The sequence below is a fragment of the Mobula hypostoma genome, chromosome 14, assembly GCF_963921235.1.
Source record: "Mobula hypostoma chromosome 14, sMobHyp1.1, whole genome shotgun sequence".
NCBI lineage: Eukaryota > Metazoa > Chordata > Chondrichthyes > Myliobatiformes > Myliobatidae > Mobula > Mobula hypostoma.
In genome coordinates, this window is record NC_086110.1 from 37749970 (window position 1) to 37772430 (window position 22461).

Genomic DNA, 22461 nt, shown 5'->3' on the forward strand with positions numbered 1-22461 from the left:
GTTTCTATGTTTTCTATGTTAAGCTCAGTCTGTCCTCCAAGGTTCAATGATAACCATGCTAAGACTTTGTAGCTCATCTCCTTCTATATGGAACAGCCCTAATGTGGTCTCTTACATAGTGATGTCTGCAAAATCTTTTATAGAACATTGTCAGGCAATGTTAAGACCTCCTGAGTTCCGGTTGATTCTTTTCTCTAATGGCTTCTAGCTAACGTCTTCAATAAATTCTCCCATGATTACTTTCATTGATAATTTCTGGAGTATTTTTGTTTGCATTTCTTTTTAACTTTTATTGATCAAATTGGCATTGTTAAAATAAATAAATCTCTCACTGATGTAAATATTCTGACTATTCTCCCCAGTACTGTGATCTACTGTATTTCAATTTCTATAAAAAGATATCTGTTATCTTTAGTGCTATTTTAATCACTTTATTTATCTGTGTGAATTTTTTTTATCTTAACATTTTTTTGTCTTTTTCTGTCCCTTAGTCTGAGAACTTGAAAACAAGCTCTTCGTATACCCAAGCATCCAAATTTTTCAAGATATATAATCTTTTTGTAAAATACATATCATGACTTTGATTATAATTTTAGCTTCTGAAATCGTTATGCAGGTTTCAATGTGTCACCACTATGGCTATTGAAGCATTTGACCATCTGTTATTTAAGTTTCCTCAGGAAATGTTTTTTAAATTTGCATGCCTAAGTATTGAAAAGAAGTCAAATATGCAGGTCAGCTGCTTGGCCTTATTTACTAAACTGGGTGTTACTGTCTGAATTTTACTGTTAAAATGCTGTTTGTTGGGGTACAAATAAAGGTTTTTTAACCTTACCCAACCTTCTTGAGTTCATGTTTCCCTCTTTCAGAGAAAACTATGTATGTGTTCCCGTGCTAAAGATCTAATGCAACCAATTCAGTTGAGCAACATTACAACCAAAGTAAGTAAGACCTGCTTGCGGGCTTTGGATTTCGTAGTAGTGAGAGTGGAGACATCATTTCTGCAGTGAAACGTTTGAAAGGTTTTGCAAGGAAGGAAACATTGGAGGAAATAAAAGTGGAAGATGGCTTTTTCAAAGTTGCATGAATGATTATCATTCTATTTAGGTTATTCATCTTTACCTTACATAAGTCCTTTTATGTTCAGCAATCTGCCTGTTATATAATTTGTCTAACGCTTGTTATAGAGCTGATTTAATAATCCTGGCAGAAGATCAGTTGCAGTCAGTAAAAAACTCAAACTTATAGAACCAAAATCCTGATTATCTAATAGATCTTACGGCATTGCAGGTTTCTTGTATTGTAAGATACAAACAGGAGGGGAAAAGTGTATGGCTTATTTTTAAAAAATCCAGCTTTGCATTTCCTTCCTTCCTTCCTGAGTACACTTGTGTTAACAGAAACGCAGCAAAACAAACATTTCTCAACCAACCTTTCTGCTCTCTGCAATAGTGTGAAGGCTGATTGCAGGAACAAGCAGAATATTTTCATCACAAAACAGGTACGTGTTTCTTTTTAAACATTTCATTCAAATTTAAGTATTGCTGAAATTAGTCAGCTTAGTATTTCATATTAGTGCTGGGCTAGACTCACACAGATCAAATGCCTGGTTTGCAGCACCTTGAGCCCTGGGAATGTTCCTCTCTGGCATATTAAATTGATTTGAAACTGAAATAGCCCTGGTGCTTAACAAGTAACTGTGGCCTTTCAGGCAAGGCTGCAATGGGGAAATAAAAAATCCAATTCTTTTGCACTTCACGTAAGTGAAAATAATCTTTAGGGTGAGGCAAATTAAGATGGATAAATCCACAGGGCCTAACAAAGTGCCCTTCGGACCTCATGCAGAAATTGCAAGGGGCCTGGCAGAGGTATTTAAAACATTTTAAGCACGGGTGAGGCGCCGGAACACTGGAGGATATTTAAAGTTGTTTCACTGTTTTATAAAAGGCTCTTAAGAATCAGGTGGGAAATTATATAGTGGTGAGCCTGATGTCAGTAGTGGGTAAATTAGTGAAAGGCATTCTAAGTGACTACATATATAAGTATTTGGATAGATAGGTTCTGATTAGGGATAATTAACATGGCTTTGTGTGTGGTAGTTTTTCTGAGAAGGTTTCCAGGAAAGTTTATGACGACAAGGCATGGACTTTAGCAAGGCTTTGACAAGGTCCTTAGTGGGAGGCTGATCAAGAAGGTTCAGTCGCTTGGCATTGAGGATGACATAGTAAATCGAATTCAAGATTGACTTTGTGGGAGTAGCCAGAGACTGGTAGTAGATGGTTGACTCTCTGACTGGAGGCTTGTGACTAGTGGTGTGCTGGGGCCCTTTGTTGTTTGTCACCTATAGCAATGATCTGGTTGGTTATGTAGTAAACTAGATCAGCAAATTTGCGGATTACACCAAGGTTGCCGGTGTAGTGGACAGCGAGAAAGGTTGCCATAGCTTGCAGCAGAATCTGGACCAGCTGGAAAAATGGTCTGAAAAAACTGCAGATGGAATTTAATGCAGACAAGTGTGAGGCGTTGCACTTTGGCAGGTCAGGGCAAACCAGGGTAGGACTTAGTGAACAGCAGGGCACTGAAGAGTGTGGTAACAGAGGGATCTGGGGGTACAGTTCCATAATTCCTTGAAAACGGTATCACAGGTAGGTAGTGTTGTATAGAGAGCTTTTGACATAAAAACAGAGTATTGAGTATGGCAGTTGGAATGTCACGTTGAAGTTGTATGGCCAATTTGGAGTGTCGGGTCACCTAACTACAAGAAAAATATCGGTAAGATTGAAAGAGTAGAGAAAATTTACAAGGATGTTGTTGGGACCTAAGTTGCAGGGGAAGATTGAATACGTTACGAAATTTTTTTCCTGGAAAACGAGGGGAAACTTGATAGAGGTATGCAAAATGATGAGAGGTATAGGTAGGATAAATGCACACAAGCTTTTTTCTTACTGAAGTTGGGTGAGACTAGAACTAGAAGTAATAGGTTAAGGGTGAAAGGTGAAATATTTAAGGGGAAACTGAGGGATGGCTTCTTCACTCAGAGGGTTGTGTTGCCAACAGAAATGGTGTGGTGGACACAGGTTTACTTGCAACATTGAAGAGAAGTTTGGTTAAGTATGAGGGCTGCGGTTTGACATGACGAGGCAGAATAATAATTTGGCACGGACTAGATAGGCCGAAAGGCCTGTTTCTGTGCTGTAGTACTCTATGACTCTATGACTAGTAAGCACTCAGTAAGAAATTATTTGGTTTGCTTTCATACCTAGCAATGTAGGGCTGGGACAATATTTGGACAAACTTCGTGATTAGAGATTATTTCAGAGAATGTATTATTTGTTCATGCAACAATTAAAAGAGTACAATTGATATTCATTTAGATGTGATGGGACATATCCTCTTTGAGTGTTGAATTTCATAGTAAATGTTCTTGTTTAGACTTCCTCCTACACCCTTGTTGCACAATAATGTACTGGATGTCAGGGCTTTTAAGAATGTCGCAAGGCGATCCAATCATCTGAGACTGTCGTGAATGATGGAAACAACCATTTATCCCCTGAACAAATGAGACTAATGAGTGCGAAAGGAGAGGAATGGCAAGGAGCCAACTGCTATGGCAACTCTATGTTCTGTGACGGAGAAAACTGATTGAAACCAGGTGCAGAAGTAGGGAGAATTAAATGCAACACACACGAAATGCTGGAGGAACTCAGCAGGTCGGGCTGCATCTATGGAAATAAAGAGTCGATGCTTTGGGCAGAGAACATTCCTCAAAACTGGAAAGGAAGGGGAGAAGCAAGAATAAGAAGGTGAGGAGATGGAGGAAAAACAGTAAAAGCTAGAAGGAGATAAATGAAGCCAGATGCCCACTCCCACCCCACAACAGATTTGCAGTAATAAACACGAGGAATTCTGCAGATGCTGGGAATCCAAACAGAATCGCACACGAAATGCTGGAGGGTCTCAGCAGGTCTAGCTTGTACTCTTCCCCCCAACCCCACCTTCTGATTCTGGCTTCTTCCCCCTTCCTTTCCAGTTCTGATGAACCATCTCGGCCCGAAACATTGACTGTTTATCCATTGCCATAGATGCTGCCTGACCAGCTGGGTACTGCTGAATGAGATTCACTTTCTTGCAGGCGTTTGCAGGAAAATAAGGAAATGCAATAGAATTTACGAAAAACTATAAATAAAAAACACTGAAAACAACCAATGTGCAAAAGAAGATTAGTCATGCTATAATAAAAAAAAGGTAAATCGATAATACTGAGAACAGTCAGCTTTAATTTTATTAGAAGCATCAGGACATAAATTCATAGTTATATTATATATAATTGCTACTACACTTTTCTGAGAGAGATTTAAATCTAAGATTTTTTCCAAAATGTCCATTGGATATGGGTGTGGAAAATTAGGGGAAACAGTAATTAAAAAGTTTCTAATCTGTAAATATCTAAAAAAGTGAGATCTGGGTAAAGTATATTTATTAGAAAGTTGATCAAAAGACATAAAACAATTATCCAAAAATAAATCGCGAAAAGATATTATACCTTTGGTTTTCCAATCAAAGTAAGCTTGATCCATCGTGGAAGGTTGAAAAAGAAAATTTGATATAATGGGACTTGCTAGAATAAATTGATTAAACCCAAAAAATCTTCGGAATTGAAACCATATACGTAAAGTATGCTTAACTATTGGGTTATTCATTTGTTTATATAATTTAAAAGAAGTAAAAGGAAGTGAAGTTCCTAAAACCGAACCCAAGGAAAACTTGAGATTAATATACCGACTGAGAAATGGGAAAAAATTCTTCAGTTGGTGAGTTCATCCTCTGTATGTGCTAAGCATAGGTTGATACAGTTTAAAGTAGTGCACAGGACTCATATGTCCAAAGATAAACTATCTCGTTATTACTCTTATATTAATCCAATATGTTACAGATGCCATTCCGAGATAGCTTCTTTAACCCACATGTTTTGGTCATGTCCCTTGTTGGAGAAATATTGGAAAGATATTTTTGATATTATCTCAATGGTCCTAAACATAGACTTACAACCTCATCCAATTACTGCTATCTTTGGACTACCAATGATAGACTTAAATAATTTAACCTCTTCATCACGAAGGATGATTGCATTTCTTACTTTAATGGCTAGAAGATCCATTTTGTTGAATTGGAAAGAGATTAACCCTCCTAATGTATTTCATTGGTTTTCACAAACTATGGTGTGTTTGAATTTGAAGAAAATTAGAAGTGTGGTTTATGACCCTTCCATTAAGTTTGAAAAAACTTGGAGGCCATTCATTCAGCATTTTCATTTGATGTAATTTGATCATTTCCAAACTTGTTTTATCTCCCTGTACTGTTGTTGGAGGGGAATGGAGTCGTCGGCAATAAGGTTTTCTTCTTTTCCATTTTTAAGTTGTTAGTTTTGCCCAAGTCTTTTAGTTTAGTTGATTAATTCTGTTTTTCTTTGGGGATGGGGTTTATTTTTTTTTTTGGTTTTGTTTTTTTTTTCTTTTTCATGATTTTTTTTCAGTTTTTTTTTGATTTGTATTATCCGTTGTCAGTCCTACATGATTGGGAGCTTTGTTAATTTACACTATTTGGTTTTGCAATTACTTTTCTTAAGTGTAACAATATTTCTCCTACTATTTGTATTATTGTTATGTTTTGTTTCTATTCTTCGAAATTAATAAAAAGATTGAAAAAGAAAGATAATACTGAGAACAAGAGTTGAAGAATCCTTGAAAGTGACTCGATGGGTTGTGGAGGCAGGTCAGTTCAGCGAGATGGTTGTAGGGTAATCACTGTTCCTGGATTTGGTGGTGTGGGGCCTAAGGCTTCTGTAGCTCCTGCCCAGTGGAAGCAGTGAGAAGAGAACATGGCTTGGACGATAGGTGTCATTGATGATGGATGCTGCTCTCTTGTAGCAGTACTCTACAAGATGTGCTCAAAGAATGGGGGGAGGCGTTTCTTGTGATGGACCGGTCTGTATCCATTACTTTTGTAGAATTTTCCATTCCTTGGCTTTGGTGCTTTCATATGAGGCGATGATGCGACCAGTCAGGACACTCTCCACTGTGACTACATAGAGAATTGTCAGTGTTTTAGGTGACATGCCTAACCTGCACAAACTTTGAAAAAGTTGATCCATCTGTGCACGGTCTATATCCCTCCACTGCCTGCTTTTACTTGTTTCTACCTTATGCCTCTTAAATCTGTTATAGCCTAAGAATGATCTCCCCTTCTATCCTAGAGCCACTGAGGCTGAGCTACTGTGAATAGTTGGTATCTCAATGAACATTATGATTATGATTATGAGGACACACAGTCCCCTTTTATTGTAATTTAGTAACGCATGTATTAAGAAATGATAAAATGTTTTCCAGAATGATATCATGAAAACACATGACAAACCGACTTAAAAACCAACAAAAACCACATAATTATATAACATTAAGAATGAAGAATAGAAAATTCTTGGTCTGTCTATCTTAGTTTCATAATATCCAGTGCAGGGGTACATGAACTGCAACTAGGCTTGTGGAGCTGAAAGTAAATATGCCTAGTACTAAATCTAACAACTGACCTTCCCTAAAGTCATAGACTGCTGAACTATTGTTGGTTAAAATGACCTGTAACAAATATTCATTTCTTTCCATTCAGTGGCAATTTTATTCAGTACAGGAGTGGAACCTGGTGTGGTCATTTGCTGTTGTTGCCCATCCACTTAAACATTTGACATGTTGTGCATTCAGGGATGCTCTACTGCACGCCACTGTTGTAGCACCTGGTTATCTGAGTTACTCTCGCTTTCCTGTCAAATTGAACTAGTCTGGCCATACTCCCCTGACCCCTCTCATTAACAAGGTGTTTTCGTCCACAGAACTGCCACTCACTGGATAATTGTTTTGTCTTTTGCACCGATCTCTGTAGACTCTAGAGACTGTTGTGCAAGAAAATCCCAGGAGATTAGTGATTCCGAGATACACAAACCACCCCGTCTGGCACCAACAATCATTCCACAGTGACAGTCACTTAGATCATATTTATTTCACATTCCGACGTCTGTTGACTATGTTTGCATGCTCTTATGCATTGAGTTGCTGCTCCATAATAAAGCAGCTACTGAGTGCATATAAGACCATAAGATTCAGGAGCAGAATTAGGCCATTTGGCCCATTGAGCCTGCTCCACAATTTCACCAGGGCTGACCCATTGCCCTTTCAACCCCAATCTCCTGCCTTCTCCTCGTATCCCTTCATGTCCTGACTAATCAAGAATATATCAACCTCTGCCTTAACTATACACAACACTTGGCCTCCATAGTTCCATGTGGCACAAATTCCACAGATTCACCACTCTCAGCCTACCGGTCAACCTCAACGCTTTACATTTCGCCTACCGGAGCAACAGGTCAATGGCAGATGCCATCTCTCTGGCCCTACATTACTCCTTAGAACACCTGGAGAATAAAGACGCATATGTAAGGCTCCTTTTCATTGACTAGAGCTCTGCTTTTACTGCCATCATTCCAAATAAACTGATTCCTAAGCTCTGGAACCTGGGCCATAGCACTCAGATCTGCAGTTGGATCTTCAACTTCTTCACAGACAGGACCCAGGCTGTAAAAATAGGGGACAAGCTCTCCTCTACAATCACTCTGAGCACCAGTGCCCCACAAGGCTGTGTACTCAGCCCCCTGCTGTAGTCACTGTACACCCATGATTGTGTAGCCAAGTTTCCATCGAACTCAACATATAAGTTTGCTGATGACACAACAATTGTAGGCCGTATCTCAGGTAATGATGAGTTTGAGTACAGAGAGGAAATTAAGAACCTGGTGGCATGGTGCGAAGACAATAACCTATCCCTCAATGTCAGCAAGATGAAGGAATTGGTTGTTGACTTCAGAAGGAGTAGCGGACCGCACAACCCCATTTACATTGGTGGTGTGCAAGTGGAACAGGTCAAAAGCTTTAAGTTCCTCGGGGTCAATATCACAAATGACCTGACTTGGTCCAACCAAGCAGAGTCCACTGCCAAGAAGGCCCACCAGCGCCTTTACTTCCTGAGAAAGCTAAAGAAATTTGGCCTGTCCCCTAAAACCTTCACTAATTTTTATAGATGCACCGTAGAAAGCATTCTTCTTGGGTGCATCTCAACCTGGTATGGAAGTTGTCCTGTCCAAATCTGAAAGAAGCTGCAGAGGATCGTGAACACAGCCCAGCACATCACACAAACCAATCTTCCGTCCTTGGACTCACTTTACACCACACACTGTCTGAGCAGTGCTGCCAGGATAATCAAGGACACGACCCACCCAGCCAACACACTTTTTGTCCCTCTTCCCTCCGGGAGAAGGCTCAGGAACTTGAAGACTTGTACGGCCAGATTTGGGAACAGCTTCTTTCCAACTGTGATAAGATTGCTGAGCAGATCCTGGCCCGGATCTGGGCCGTACCCTCCAAATATCCGGACCTGCCTCTCAGTTTTTTTGCACTACCTTACTTTCCCTTTTCTATTTTCTATTTATGATTTATAATTTAAATTTTTAATATTTACTATCAATCTGTACTCCAGGGAGCGCAAAGCGCAGAATCAAATATTGCTGTGATGATTGTACATTCTAGTATCAATTGTTTGGTGACAATAAAGTAAAGTAAAAAAAATTCCTCCTTCGCTCCATTCTAAATGTCACTCTATTGTGAGGATATGTCCTCTGGTCTTAGACTCCCCCATCACAGGAAAAATCCTCTTCATATCCACCCTGTTAGGCCTTTCACCATTCGATAAGTTTCTATGATGTCCCCCCTCGTTCTTCTGAATTCCAGTGAATACAGGCCCAGAGCCATCAAACACTACACATACGATAAGCCTTTCAATTCCGGAATCATTTTCGTGAACCTCCTTTGAACCCTTTCCAATATCAGCACATCCTTTCTTAGATAAGGGGCCGAAAACTGCTCACAATACTTGGTGAGGCCTAGCCAGTGCTTTATAAAGCAGAAAATTACATCCTTGCTTTTATATCCTAGTCCTCTCAAAATGAATGCTAACATCACATTTGCCTTCCTCACCACGGACTCACCTGCAAATTAACCTTTAGGGATACTGCATGAGGACTCCCAAATCCCTTTGCACCTCAAATTTTTGAATTTTCTCTCCATTTATGAAATAGCCAATGCTTTTATTTCTTCTATCAACGTGTATGACCATACACTCCTCGACATTGTATTCCATCTGCCACTTCTTTGCCCATTCTCCTAATCTGTGTAAGTCCTTCTGTAGCCTCCCTACTTCCTCAAATCTACTTGCCCCTCCACCTTTCTTTGTATCATCAACAAACTTGGCCATAAAGTCATCAATTCTGTCATCCAAATCATTGACATATAATGTAAAAAGAAGTGGTCCCAACACAGACCCCTGTGGAACACTACTAGACACCAGTAACCAGTCAGAAAAGACTCCCTTTATTCCCACTCTGCCTCCTGCCCATCAGCCATTGGTCTCTCCATGCTGGTATCTTTCCCGTATAACCATGTTAACCTGTATAACCATGTTAACCTGTATAACCATGGGCTCTTAACCTGTTAACATGTGTGGCAGCTTGTAAAGCACATTCTGAAAATGCAAGTACACAACATCCACTGATTCTCCTTTGTCTATACTGCTTGTTATTTCTTCAAATAATTCCACCAGATTTGTCAGGCAAGATTTTCCCGTGAGAAATCATGCTGACTATGGCCTATTTAATCATGTGCCACCAAGTGCCCCAAAACCAAATCCTTAACGATCGACTGCAACATCTTCCCAACCTTTGAGGTCAGGCTAATTGGCCTATAATTACCTTTCTTCTGACTCTCCTACCTCTTGAAGAATGGAGTGACATTTGCAATTTTCCAGTCTTCCAGAACCAAGCCAGAATCCATTGATTCTTGAAAGGTCATTACTAATGCCTCCACAATCTCTTCAGCTACTTTTTTCAGAACTCTAGGGTGTACAGCATCTGGTTCAGGTAATTTATCTACCTTCAGACCTTTCAGTTTGCCAAGCATTTTCTCCCTAGTAATGGCAACTTCAGTCACTTCTGCTCCCTGACATTCTTGAAACTTCTGGCTTACTGTTAGTATCTTCCATAGTGAAAACTGATGTAAAATACTTATTCAGTTCATCCACCATTTCCTTGTCCCACATTACTACCTTGAGGCATCATTTTCCGGCAGTCCAGTATCTTCTCTTGCCTTTCTTTTACACTTGATATACCTGAAGAAACTTTTGGTATGCTCTTTAATATTACTGGCTAGCTTATCTTTGTATTCCATCTTTTCCTTCTGTTGGTTTTTAAAAACTTCCCAATCCTCTAACCCCACTAATTTTTACTCTATTATATGCCCTCTTTAGCTTTTATGTTGACCTTGACTTCTATTGTCAGCCACGGTTTTGTCATCCTGTCTTTAGAATACTACTTCTTTGGGATGTATCTACCCTGTGTTTCCGAATTGCTCCCAGAAATTCCAGCCATTGCTGCTCTACTGTCAGTGTCCCCTTCCAATCAATTCTGTACAGTTCCTCTCTCATGCCTCTGTTATTCCCTTTACTCCCCGTAACGCTGATGCATCTTACTTTAGCTGCTCCTTCTCAAATTGCAGGGTGAATTCTATCATATTATAATCACTGTTGCAAAGTGTTCCTTTACTTTGAGCTCTCTATTCAATTCCAGTTCATGGCACAACATCCAATCCAGAATTACTGATCCTCTAGTGAGCTCAACCACGAGCTGCTCTGAAGAGCCATCTCAAAGGCATCCTATAAATTCCCCCTCTTGGGATCCAGCACCAAACTGATTTTCCCACTCTACCTGCATATTGAAATCACCCATGACCATCGTAACATTGCCCTTTTGACAAGTATTATCTATCTCCTGTTGTAATTTATAGACCACATCTTTACGACTGTTTGGAGGTCTGTATGTAGTCCCCCACTGGGTTTGTATGCAGATTTGGCTCGTTAGCTGGCTCCGTTAACAGCCACGTGCCTCAGCGGTGTGAAGGCTACCTTTCACAAACAATATACGTCTGGGATTGCTATGATCTGGGGCACAACCAAACAGGAACTTTGTGATTTTCCAATTAAAGAAATCTCAATTTGAGCGAATGCCCATACACAATTATCAGTCAGCAAGAAATAACAGCATATACACTGCATATATTTATTTAAAAAGTTTATTTACTAATTTCAGCTTTATCAAACAGTTATTAAAAGGAAGAAAATTTAAAAAGGGAAAAAGGGCCCATTACAGATAAAAATAGTTTAAATGTGCACTAAATGTTGGAGCTCGTATTTTCCAAAAGCTGAGTATCACCATTACTCTCTGTATGCTTTGCGAGACGAAGCAATCAATGACAGAAAATTCTACCTGTGATTGGTGATGATAATTCAGTGCTGTGAGTAATGGTGATACAGTATTCGAATGAATTCTGTGATTTCAAAACCCTCAGCCCATTTGTAAATGGCAGTAATATATCTCACACCTTCTCCCAAATCCACCATCCTGACTGACTCACACAATATTCCTAAACTGAACATCGTAGCCCCTTATCTTTAGCCGAAACCAAAATATTCCACCAGCAGGTTACACTGCTTTTACAGAAACCTTTTAAATGAAACACTCCACAGCACTAGTAGTAGAAATCTTAGCCAGGGCACTACACCCTCCCCCCACTAACAAAAATAGTCATGTCCTCATGACTTTGAAAGTTATCAAACCATTATTAATAACACAGTATTCAAATGAATTTCATGATTTCAAAACCTCAGCCTATTTGTGAATGGCAGTAACATATCTCACTGTGGGGATAGACACAACACTCTGTTTCTCTGGTGTGTCATATGCTGGCCTATCTGGGGGTTTCCTGACTCTCTGAGTTCCTCTTATCTCAACCTTCAGCTTCAGGCTGTCCTTGTGACCTTTCTGTCTACTTGGGGATGCTCCTCCCTGTCCATTACTCATGTCTTCCAGCTACTCCGATCGCCCTGTCACCTGACTGGACTCAGCATCATCCCCAATTACATTGGAGCCCAGCTTCCCTTCACTGTCTGGCATTGCATCTCCCTGTCCACTACTAGTGCGCCCTGCTACATCTGAGTCAGTGTTGGGAGATTCAGGTATCTCTTCATCAACTCTTGGGGAGTTTGCTTAAGGTAATGTATACCACAACCCCAGTTCCTCATCTGCTGAGTCCGTACAGCATTCAGTGGTTCAGTCCGTTTCAGGTCTTTGCACTGATTGCTTTTTTATTCTCCTCCTCCTTTGCAGAGTTCTCCTCCTAGGTGTAGGATCCATGTCAGGATCTGGGTCAATACTTACCTCCTGCCCTAGAGGAAAATGGTGATTCCGATGGAGAATTTTGACAGGGCCATTTCCATATTCTAGCTTCACCTGAAAAACTGGCATGTTTAGCACCTGGCTCTCCATTATATAAGGCGTAGACACCCAGCGGTCAGCCAACTTCTGCTTCGCTGGTAGCCCCAAGTTTCTTATTAAAACCCAGCGGTCAGCCAACTTCTGCTTCGCTGGTAGCCCCAAGTTTCTTATTAAAACTCCAGGCATCAGTTCAGATAACCTAAACTTTTGATCATATCTCCTTTTGTTTCTTTGATTCTGCTTGGTGGCAGAAACTGCTGCTAGCTCATAAGCTTTTTGCAATTCTTTCCTCCTGTCAGACACATACTTGAGACACATCTTCTGTGGTAAGTCTTCACTTCTAGCCTCAAAACAGAGAACTACAGACAATCTTGCTTCACACCCGAATAACAAACAGTATGGCAAATATTCAGTAGCTTCCTTCTGTATACAGTTGTAGCAGTGAAGAAAAAAGCCCAATATGCTGAGTCCATTTGTTCTTTTTTGTTGATATCAAGGGTTCCAAGCATGTCTAACAATGTCCGGTTGAACCTTTTAGGCTAGGGATTACCCAAAGGGTAATAGGGTGTAGTCCTCAACTTCTTGACTCCAAGCATGCTCAGTAGCTCATGTTTGACCCAACTCTCACAAGCCCTTCTCTGGTCACTGTGTATTCCTCTTGGGAGGCCATAATGAACAAAATACTTCTCCCATAACACTTTGACAACTGTAGATGTCCTCTGATCCTTTGTGGGGAAGGCTAGAGCATATCTGGTGTAGTGATCAGTGATGACCAAGATATTCGCAGTGTTGCTGGAATCAGGTTCTATGGAAAGGAAATCCATACACACTAAATCAAGTGGTCCTGCACTAAATAAGATAATCGAGCAACACTCATAGGCTGTGTCTTCCTCCAAATACATCAGATGCGCAACTTACAGTACTCTTCAACCTCAGGCTTTATTCAGAGCCAATAGAACCAATCTTGGATCAATCTATAGGTCTCAGATCAAACCTCAAATGACCTGAATCGTCATGAAGTGACTTCAACTCAATCCTCCAACGTTTCTCATGCAAGACCAACTGGGAATACCACGGTCTGTCAAGAGGAGATGAGGCCTGTATACAACTTGGTTCCTCAACTCCAGTTTGTCCCATTCTCTCATCAGTAGGGGTATGGAAGGCTGTTTCATCTCTTCAGCTTGGGCTATCCCCGCTCCTGCAACAGATGACCAAATGGCACCTATACAAGTATCGTTTCAGTGGGCTGCTGTCACTTCTGCAGGGCTCAAGGTGAGCAACTGCTTTGCATCCAAAGTGATCAAGTCGCAATAAGCTTGTGGAATGGCATAACCAGAAGCTCCCAAATGATCCACAGCTCTATTGTGCCCGAGCCTTGCCGCTGATTTCCCCACTGTCGAAAACTGGCACATTGCTTTAACACCAGAGGCGAGAACACTCCCACGCTCCATCCATTTCCAGCAACTCATACGAACATCGGGACAACACATCTACATCAATGTTCTGGCTCTCCGGCTGATATTTCAGGCTGAAATCATAAGCAGACAATGCCATCAACCAATGATGACCTATGGCCTTCAACTTCGCCAAGGTCAGGATATAAGTCAATGAATTGTTGTCCGTCTTCACTTCGAACTTGGCACCATATAGTTAATCACCACCACAGCCCACTTCAATGCCAAAAACTCCAGTTTGTGCATAGCGTAGTTTCATTCGGGGGGTGACAGACTCCTGCTGACAAATACAACAGGTCTCAACCCTTTGCCCTAGTCTTGATATCGAACACCCCCTAAAGCCTCATGGCTGGTGTCGGTATGCAGTACTTACAGCAACTAGGGGTTTGCAAAGGCTGACGCAGGTGCTTTAGTCAGCAACTCTTTCAGTATCAGAAAAGCCTCTTCACATTTTGCATCCCATCTTTCCCCGAAAGGCTTCTAAGGGCTAAGATGAACTTTATCTTCTTCTCCATTCATTCTCACTTTCTTCCCCAAGGCAGGGTAACCAGACAGAAGTTGATTCAAAGGTGGCTTACTTTGGAGTAGTCCTTCACAACTCTCCAGTAGTACCCACAGAATCCAAGGAATGAGCATAGAACGCTCACATTTTTGGGCCTTGTCCACGTGGTCACCACATCTATCTTTGACGGATCTGTAGCTACTCCATTCTCTGAGACTACATGTCTGACATAGTAGACGGATGCCTTACAGAACTGGCACTTGTCCAATGACAGTTTTAACATTTCAGCTTTTAAGTGGTTTAGCACCTTCAGTAGCCTCATCTCATGCTCCTCCAGTATGGACCCGAACACTATGAGATCATCCAAGTACACCAGTACCTCAAGCAAACCCATGTCCCTAACCATCTTCTCCATGACATGTTAGAAAGTAGTCTATGCTCCTGCTATGCTCTGGGGCATTCTTTCAAAGCAAAAGAATCCAAATGAACATATAAATGCCGTCTTCTCTTTATTGGCTTCATTCATGTATATCTGATGATACTCACTCCTGAGGTCCAGCACACTGAACCACTTCACTCCACTCAGGCAGGCCAATACATCCCTGATCTGAGGAACAGTATATTGGTTAGGAACCGTACGTGGATTCAGTGTCCGATACTCAACACACCTTTGCACCTTCCCATTCTTCTTCCTCATCACCACTATGGGTGACGCATAGGGACTTCTTGACTCAGTGTGAATTCCATTTTCCTTCAGTTTCAGCAGATGCTGCCAAACATCTTCCACCTCCACTGGTGCTAATCATCGAGACCTTTCTCTGAAAGGGGTGTCCTCTGTCACTCAGACGGTGTGACAAGTACACTTGGAGTAAACCACATCAAACTCGTCAGTGGAAAAGACATCTTCAAACTCAGCATCTTCTCCATTAGTCTCCTTTTCCGTCCCTCGGATACCGGGGAGTTACCAAAGTTGAATGACTTGGCTTTTAAACTTTTTGATTCAGGAGATTGTCTCTCTCCCAGTTTTCTCACTGGAAAACTGGATACAACGGTCACGGGAAAAGATGTGCCACTGGCATTCCGTGTCTGACGGTGACCTATCTCCCCAAGGTGTTCCTGACAATCACCGTCATCCTGTTTACGTGTACAGCCGATGGTTTCTGCAGCTCAGGTCTCACCAGTACCCCAGCAAGTAAGCGTGACTCTTCTTCGTGATCCTCCGGATCCACCAAGAAGACCTCGTCATCGGGCGTTCTGGGGAATTTGGGGTTTCCCGTCACTCTAGCTACTTCCCCAGGACATAACACATCAGCTTTGGTCTGAATGTACCACACAGTTCCTTATTTATGCTCTTCATCCTGCTTAGAAGGAACTTGCCCCTTGTCAAAAACAGCTCTGAACTCCTGGTGAGTGGACAAGGTTTTCAAAAAATTCTCTCCGTTTCTCTCCTTGCAGGCTCACCTGAGCCTTCTCACAATGATTCCCACAATAATGGAAGCTTCAAGATTTTCAATTGGATCTGGACAGACCAACCCTGGATTATCAAGGGCCTCAGCTACTCCTACATCTGCTTCTGAAAACTCCAGCTGCAATGACAAGTAACTATTCATATAGGTAATCATCAGTAGCAAGGCCCCAGATTTCTAGGGCACTGAGTGGCATCAATGGTAAGTGCGTCAAATATCAGTCGTAAAATGATCAGTAGAGTAGAGTAACCTAAGAACCTGTGTTAATTATGGCTCTAGCATAAACAGCCTCAATCCATATGGATACAGTCAAGCTTGGTCCCACTAAGCTTTCAGGGAAAGGCTTTTGCACTTTAGTGTTTTCCTTGATACATTAACTGGAATATGATTTCTCCGAGATGTCAAACCTTTCTCTTACTGACTCTCTCCAAAGTTTCCCAAATTTCTTTTCTATTTAAATAACAGTTGGGTTACTTTCTGAAGGTTTTCCTGTTCTTCACACCAGGGGCGGCGCTGAGGTGGTGCCCAGAAATTACAATAGCACCACCGTAGCACCACCAAGAAGTTAACTGAAATTTCACATACAAATTGCAGCTGCTTTGCTTTCTCTGTATAGTTTTGAATACAGCTCGTTTCTCCAGTTGATCTAGTGAAACAGCGCCCCCAATTACCATAGCACCCACACAGCAATAAAGTTATAAACTCTGTCAAATCCACTCTACACTTCTGCTTATTCGTTCGTTGTCAATGTCTTGCCGTTGCTGTCCTTAGATCAGTTAAGCTGATCTAAGATCACTTAAGGTGGTAATGTCATTCACTCTCACTCACACAAGAGATTGATAGTATACATCCAGCCGCAGATCGATGGTCTCATGAGACTAACGGATGCCCCACACACACACACACACACACACACACACACACATTGTGCTTTTACAAGCTAGCGTGGGCCTGGCACGTGCATTATTTTGGCTGGCGTGAAAAATGGATCGATTTTTAGTGAGAAAACAACCTCATCCAGAGGAATCAGTGGTGTCTCAGCCTTGCACTTGACATCCAGAAAATCGCTGATGCTTTCACCACCAATCACAACAACAGACAGATTGTGCTTCTCTGAAAACATCAATGATGAGTGCAGTTGATTTTTTAAAAATTTGGTCCAAGACTAACGCTGATTATTATTATTATTATTTTGTGGTGGATACCCCATAGTCCTTAATGTTTCCTGCAAATCCCAAAATATTACATATACTGCTATTAAGCCTACTGGTTTTGCCTAGGCTTCCAAGTGGTGATTCTGTTGATTTTTGTTTTAAATTCAGTAGCCAAATTAATTGAGGTATTGCATGGTCAGAGTACGACTTGTCCAACTCCTGGTAAAGACTTGCATCTGTTGTTTGCCTTATTTGATTTTAATAACAGTGTATCTTTTGGCATTGTCTGTCTATGTAATGCGAATAGCAGTGGGCATTGTGGGTTAGTGTGTTTTTCAGTTGAAAAGCACGCATTTGACGCTGATTGCGGGATTGGTGCGTGATTCACGTTGTGCGCTGTGGGTCGGATGCTCTGTTGGTTTGTTTGTTTATGCTCTGTGTAGTGCGGGTTGTCTCCAATGCTGTTGACACTGTCGCAGTTCACTTCTATATTAGATCTATCAGTTGTTTTTGCTTGTGAATCAACAGAGGCATTTATAGTAGGCACAGAATGCTTGAAATTGACTTTTGAACGCCACGCGTCTGGCCTTGCGAATACATATTACCATACAGTACATCCCTCAGCACCATCACTGAATAATTCAGCCCCACTGTAGCACCAGAAAGAAAAAATCTCTGGCACAGCCACTGCTTCACACTCCCGCTTGAAAAGTCCTTCCTCACCACAGTTGTAATAAAATACTAGTCACTTCCCTTGTCAGAAGCAGCCCTCTGTTTAATACGTCTTACCGGTGGGTCCGGTTTCCTATTGGGCTTGTTACGTTTGGTGGCAGCACTAACCAACATCAGCAAAAATACTTGGCTTGCAGAATTTTCACTACATTATCAGAGGACTCTTCAGCAACAGAGGCTACTGCTGAGGCCTTGACTCTGCTGATGGTAGACTCCCACTCCTCCATTGTATTTTCCTCCTGTCTTACTTCTCTGATCAGCTCAACAAATGAGGGAGGGGGATGCGTCTAATGAGACATTCAAATGCTTAAAGCAATCTTGTTGCATGACAGCATGCCCTTCACAACTTTTTCCATCCCTAATCGATTTATCTCAGCCCAAAGAATGGTCCCTTTACAACAGAAGCAATGCAGCTGTCATTGTAGCCTGAAAATTTAGTCTAGTATTTTCTCCCCTTTCTCCTAGAATGTGTGCCTGAACCTCATCATAAGGTTCTGAAGGAAGAAGCTGGAGAGATTGCGGAGGCTTTAACGATGATCTTTCAAGAATCGATAGATTCTGGCATTGTACCAGATGACTGGGAAATTACACATGTTACTCCGCTATTTAAGAAGGGTGGGAGGCAGCAGAAAGGAAACTATAGACCTGTTAGCCTGACATCAGTGGTTGGGAAGTTGTTGGAATTGATTGTTAGGGATGAGATTATGGAGAACCTGGAGGCATATGACAAGATAGGCCAAAGCCAGCATAGATCCTGAAAGGAAAATCATGTCTGACTAACCAACTCAATTCTTTGAGGAAATTACAAGCAGGATAGACAAAGGAGATGTAGTAGGTGTGGTGTACTTGGATTTTCAGAAGGCCTTTGACAAGGTGCCGCACATGAGGCTGTTGAGCAAGGTAAGATCCCATGGAATTACAGGGAAGTTACTAGCGTGGGTGGAGCATTGGCTAGTCAGCAGAAAACAGAGAGTGGGAGTAAAGGGATCCTATTCTGTCTGGCTGCTGGTTCCCACTGTAGTTCCACAGGGGTTGGTGTTGGGACTGCTGCTTTTTACAATGTATGTCAATGATTTCGATTATGGGGTTAATGGACTTCTGGCAAAATTTGCTGATGATACAAAGATAGTTGGAGGTGCAGGTAGTGTTGATGAAACAGACAGCCTGCAGAGGGACTTAGATAGTTTAGGGCAGTGGTCCCCAACCTCCAGGCCGCGAAGCATGCAGAGGTGCAGCGGTAGCTGGAACGCACCCAGCACACGTTTAAGAAAAAAGCCGAAATAAACAAACTAATTAATTAGGTGCCGCCCAGAAGCCAGTCTTCATTAGAGGAACTGAGGTGGAAAGGGTCAATAACTTTAAACTTTTCGGCATTAAGGATCGACGTTTCTCCTTCTGAAAAGTGTCAGAGGATCCTTCCTGGGACCAGCACGTAACTGTCATTACAAAGAAAGCACGGCAGCGCCGATACTTTATTAGAAGTTCGTGTAGATTCAACATGTCACCTCGATCCTGACAGCCCTATCTTTTCAGCCTGTCTGGGCTGGCGTTTAAATTGACCAAACAATGGAACAGTTAAAGGCTCCAGCACCCTGGAAAGAGGAGTGAACATCGCGTAGAGCAAGTGAAATCGGCAATCGCCTCTGATCTGGGCCAACATTTATGTGTCAGGCGGCACCTACTTAACTAGCTTGTTTATTTCGGCTTTTTCCTTAAAGATGTGCTGGGTGCACCCCGGCTACTGCTGCACCCCTGCATGCTTCGCGACCCGGAGTTTGGGGATCACTGTTTTAGGGGAATGGTAAAAAGAGTGGCAAATTAGATTAGATTAGATTAGATTATGAAGACACGTAGTCCCCTTTTATTGTCATTTAGTAATGACATACAATGTTGGAAAATAAATGATCATGCACTTTGGTGGAAGAAATAAACGGGAAGACTATTATTTAGATGGGGAGAAAATTCAAAATGCAGAGATTCAAAGGGACTTGAGAGTCCTTGTGCAGGATACCCTAAAGGTTAATCTCCAGGTTGAGTCGGTGGTGAAGAAGGCGAATGCATTGTTGGCATTCACTTCTAGATGTATAGAATATGAGAGCAAGAATGTGATGTTGAGACTCTTTAAGGCACTCGTGAGACTGCACTTACAGTATTGTGTGCAGTTTTAGGCTTCTTATTTTAGAAAGGGTGTTCTGGCATTGGAGAGAGTTCAGAGAAGGTTCACGAGAATGATTCCAGGAATGAAAGGGTTACCAAGTGAGGAACATCTGGCAGCTCTTGGGCTGTATTCCCTGGACTGCAGGAGAATGAGGGGGGACCTCATAGAAACATTCTGAATGTTATAAGGCCTGAACAGATTAGATATGGCAAAGTTATTTCCCATGATAGAGCATTCTAGGACAACAGGGCATGACTTCAGGATTGAAGGATGTCCATTTAGGACAGAGATGTGGAGAAATTACTTTAGTCAAAGGGTGGTAAATCCGTGGAATTTGTTGCCACGAGCGGCTGTGGATGCCAAGTCATTGGCAAAGATAGATGGGTTCTTGATTAGCCAGGGCATCAAAGAGTATGGGGAGAAAGCAGGGGAGTGGGGATGACTGGAGGAATTAGATCAGCCTATGATTGAATGGTGGAGCAGACTCGATGTACTGAATGGCCTACTTCTGCTCCTATATCTTATACTCGTATGGCCTTATAGGTTCCATTGGGCTGTCCATCGAACGAAAAACATTTTCTAACGCTTGCATGTGGCCCATGGACGTGACTGATGAGTTCTCTGCCTTTAAGGACCTCGACGCCTCAGCAGCTTGGCATTTTAGACTCTCTACCAGTTGCTGTCCTTTCATATTATCTGAGCGCTGCCACTCATTCAGTAATTGAGATGTCTGCTCCACCCAAGTCTCTTCCCCATCGGGGATGATCATAAGACCATAAGACAAAGGAGTAGAAGTTGGCCATTCAGCCCATCGAGTTGATGGCCGTGACTCCGAAGAACATTCTCAGCCTACAATAACTCTGGCTCTCCATCAGTACACTTCGGCATTTATCTACCAGTGATGTAATTGCTGAAGCCAACTCAGAGTTTCCATCATCCATTAGACCTTTCACATCAGAGAACTCCTTCCCCTCACATCGCAGAAATGAGAACAACTTGTCTTTAACGTCCTCATCCTTAGCTACTTGCCCCACTTCTCTAAAAATATGGACTGCCCATGGCCCCACTTCTGTAGGTGTCCTACCCTATCAGGAATGCAACTTCAATCATGTCACTGCTAGTCTGGAATAACATGACATCTTTACTTGCCAATTGATTGCACCGCCATTCAACCAACGTAACTTTACCCAGTGCTTATACAAAACTCAGCTCTCTAATTAGCAGCTCATCCGGGCTTCAGATATACACCCTGCTCAGAACACAAGCATCATTTGTGGGTCATCTCTTTAAATCATACCAAACCTCAGTCCCTGTGGCATCCATAATAATGTACCTTAATCACTTTTCCCGAAACTAATTTAAACACAGGATTAAGCACACAAGTCGCTTTATCAATTCTTAACAGCAATTACACAGCATTCAGCGAATCCCAGATGAGCCTCCACAAATGTAGCCCCTCACCAGGCTTGTATGCAAACCTGGCCCGTTACCCAGCTCTGCTAACAGCCAGGTGACTCAGCAGTAAGGAGACCACCTTTCTAAAACAATATACGTCGAGGGTCAGAATGATTTGGGGTTCAACCAAACAGGAACTTTGTGATGTTTCAACGAAAGAAACCTTGATTAGAGTGAATGCTCTGTACACACTGCCCGTACAGTCGGCAAGAAATAACAGATTGTACACCACATAAAATAGTGAAGAAAGTGTATTTACTAATTTCAGCTTTATCAATCAGTTATTAAGAGAAAGAAAAGAAAAGCAGTAAAAATAAAAGAGCCCATTGCAGCTAAACAAGTCTAAATATGCACATGGTGTTGGAACTTGTATTTTTCAAAAGCTGAGTATAACCTTTACTCATGGCACTGAATTCTCATCTCCAATCACCAGTAGAGCTTCACATCTTGGACTCTTTCATCTCACGAAGCACTCCTTGCAACCGCGTCTTCCCATCAGATTGAATCCTACAGCCGTCTATTCTGATTTTCTCTTCTCTGCGTCTCCCGCCAAAAAGACTATGAAATCCACCAGTGTCCATCACAAATCTCTCTCGAACCTTCTCCCAATTCCACCATCCTGATTGGCTGACACAAAATTCCTAGGTTGAACATTATAGCCCCTTATCTTTAGCCAAAACCAAAACACTCGACCAGCAGGACACACTGCTTTTACAGAAAGCTACTAAATGAAATACTTCGCAGCACTAGTAGTAGAAAACTTAACATATATATATGTAACTTCCATCAGGGTCTTTTTATGCTTGCAGTTTCTCAGCTCTACCCACAATGATTCCACACTTTCCAATCCTAATGTCACCACTCTTAATGATTTCATTTCATTTTTTTACCAACATTACCTCCCCATCCACTCTGCCAACCTGACTGTCCTTTGAATACAATGTGTATCCTTGGACGCTAAGCTCCCAGTTGTAATCTTCTTTCAGCCTTGTTTCAGTGATGCCCACAACATCATACAAGCCAATCTGTAACTATGCTCCAAGTTCATCTACCTTATTCTGTGTACTTTGTGCTTTCATATATTAAACCTTCAATCCTATATTCATCACCCTTTTC

General features: G+C 41.7%; 1 protein-coding gene across 4 annotated transcripts in view; it reads left to right on the forward strand.

Moving 5' to 3' along the window:
* The first annotated feature begins 1417 nt into the window (after window positions 1-1417).
* plekhf1 (pleckstrin homology domain containing, family F (with FYVE domain) member 1) overlaps window positions 1418-22461 on the forward strand; it is a 35125-nt gene continuing 14081 nt past the window's right edge. Inside the window, exon 1 of one of the 4 annotated variants that reach the window (XM_063067454.1) lies at window positions 1418-1501. The gene's annotated coding sequence lies outside the window, so the exon portion shown is untranslated. The remainder of the gene's footprint in view (window positions 1502-22461) is intronic. The other 3 variants (XM_063067457.1, XM_063067459.1, XM_063067455.1) reach the window with 3 other exon arrangements.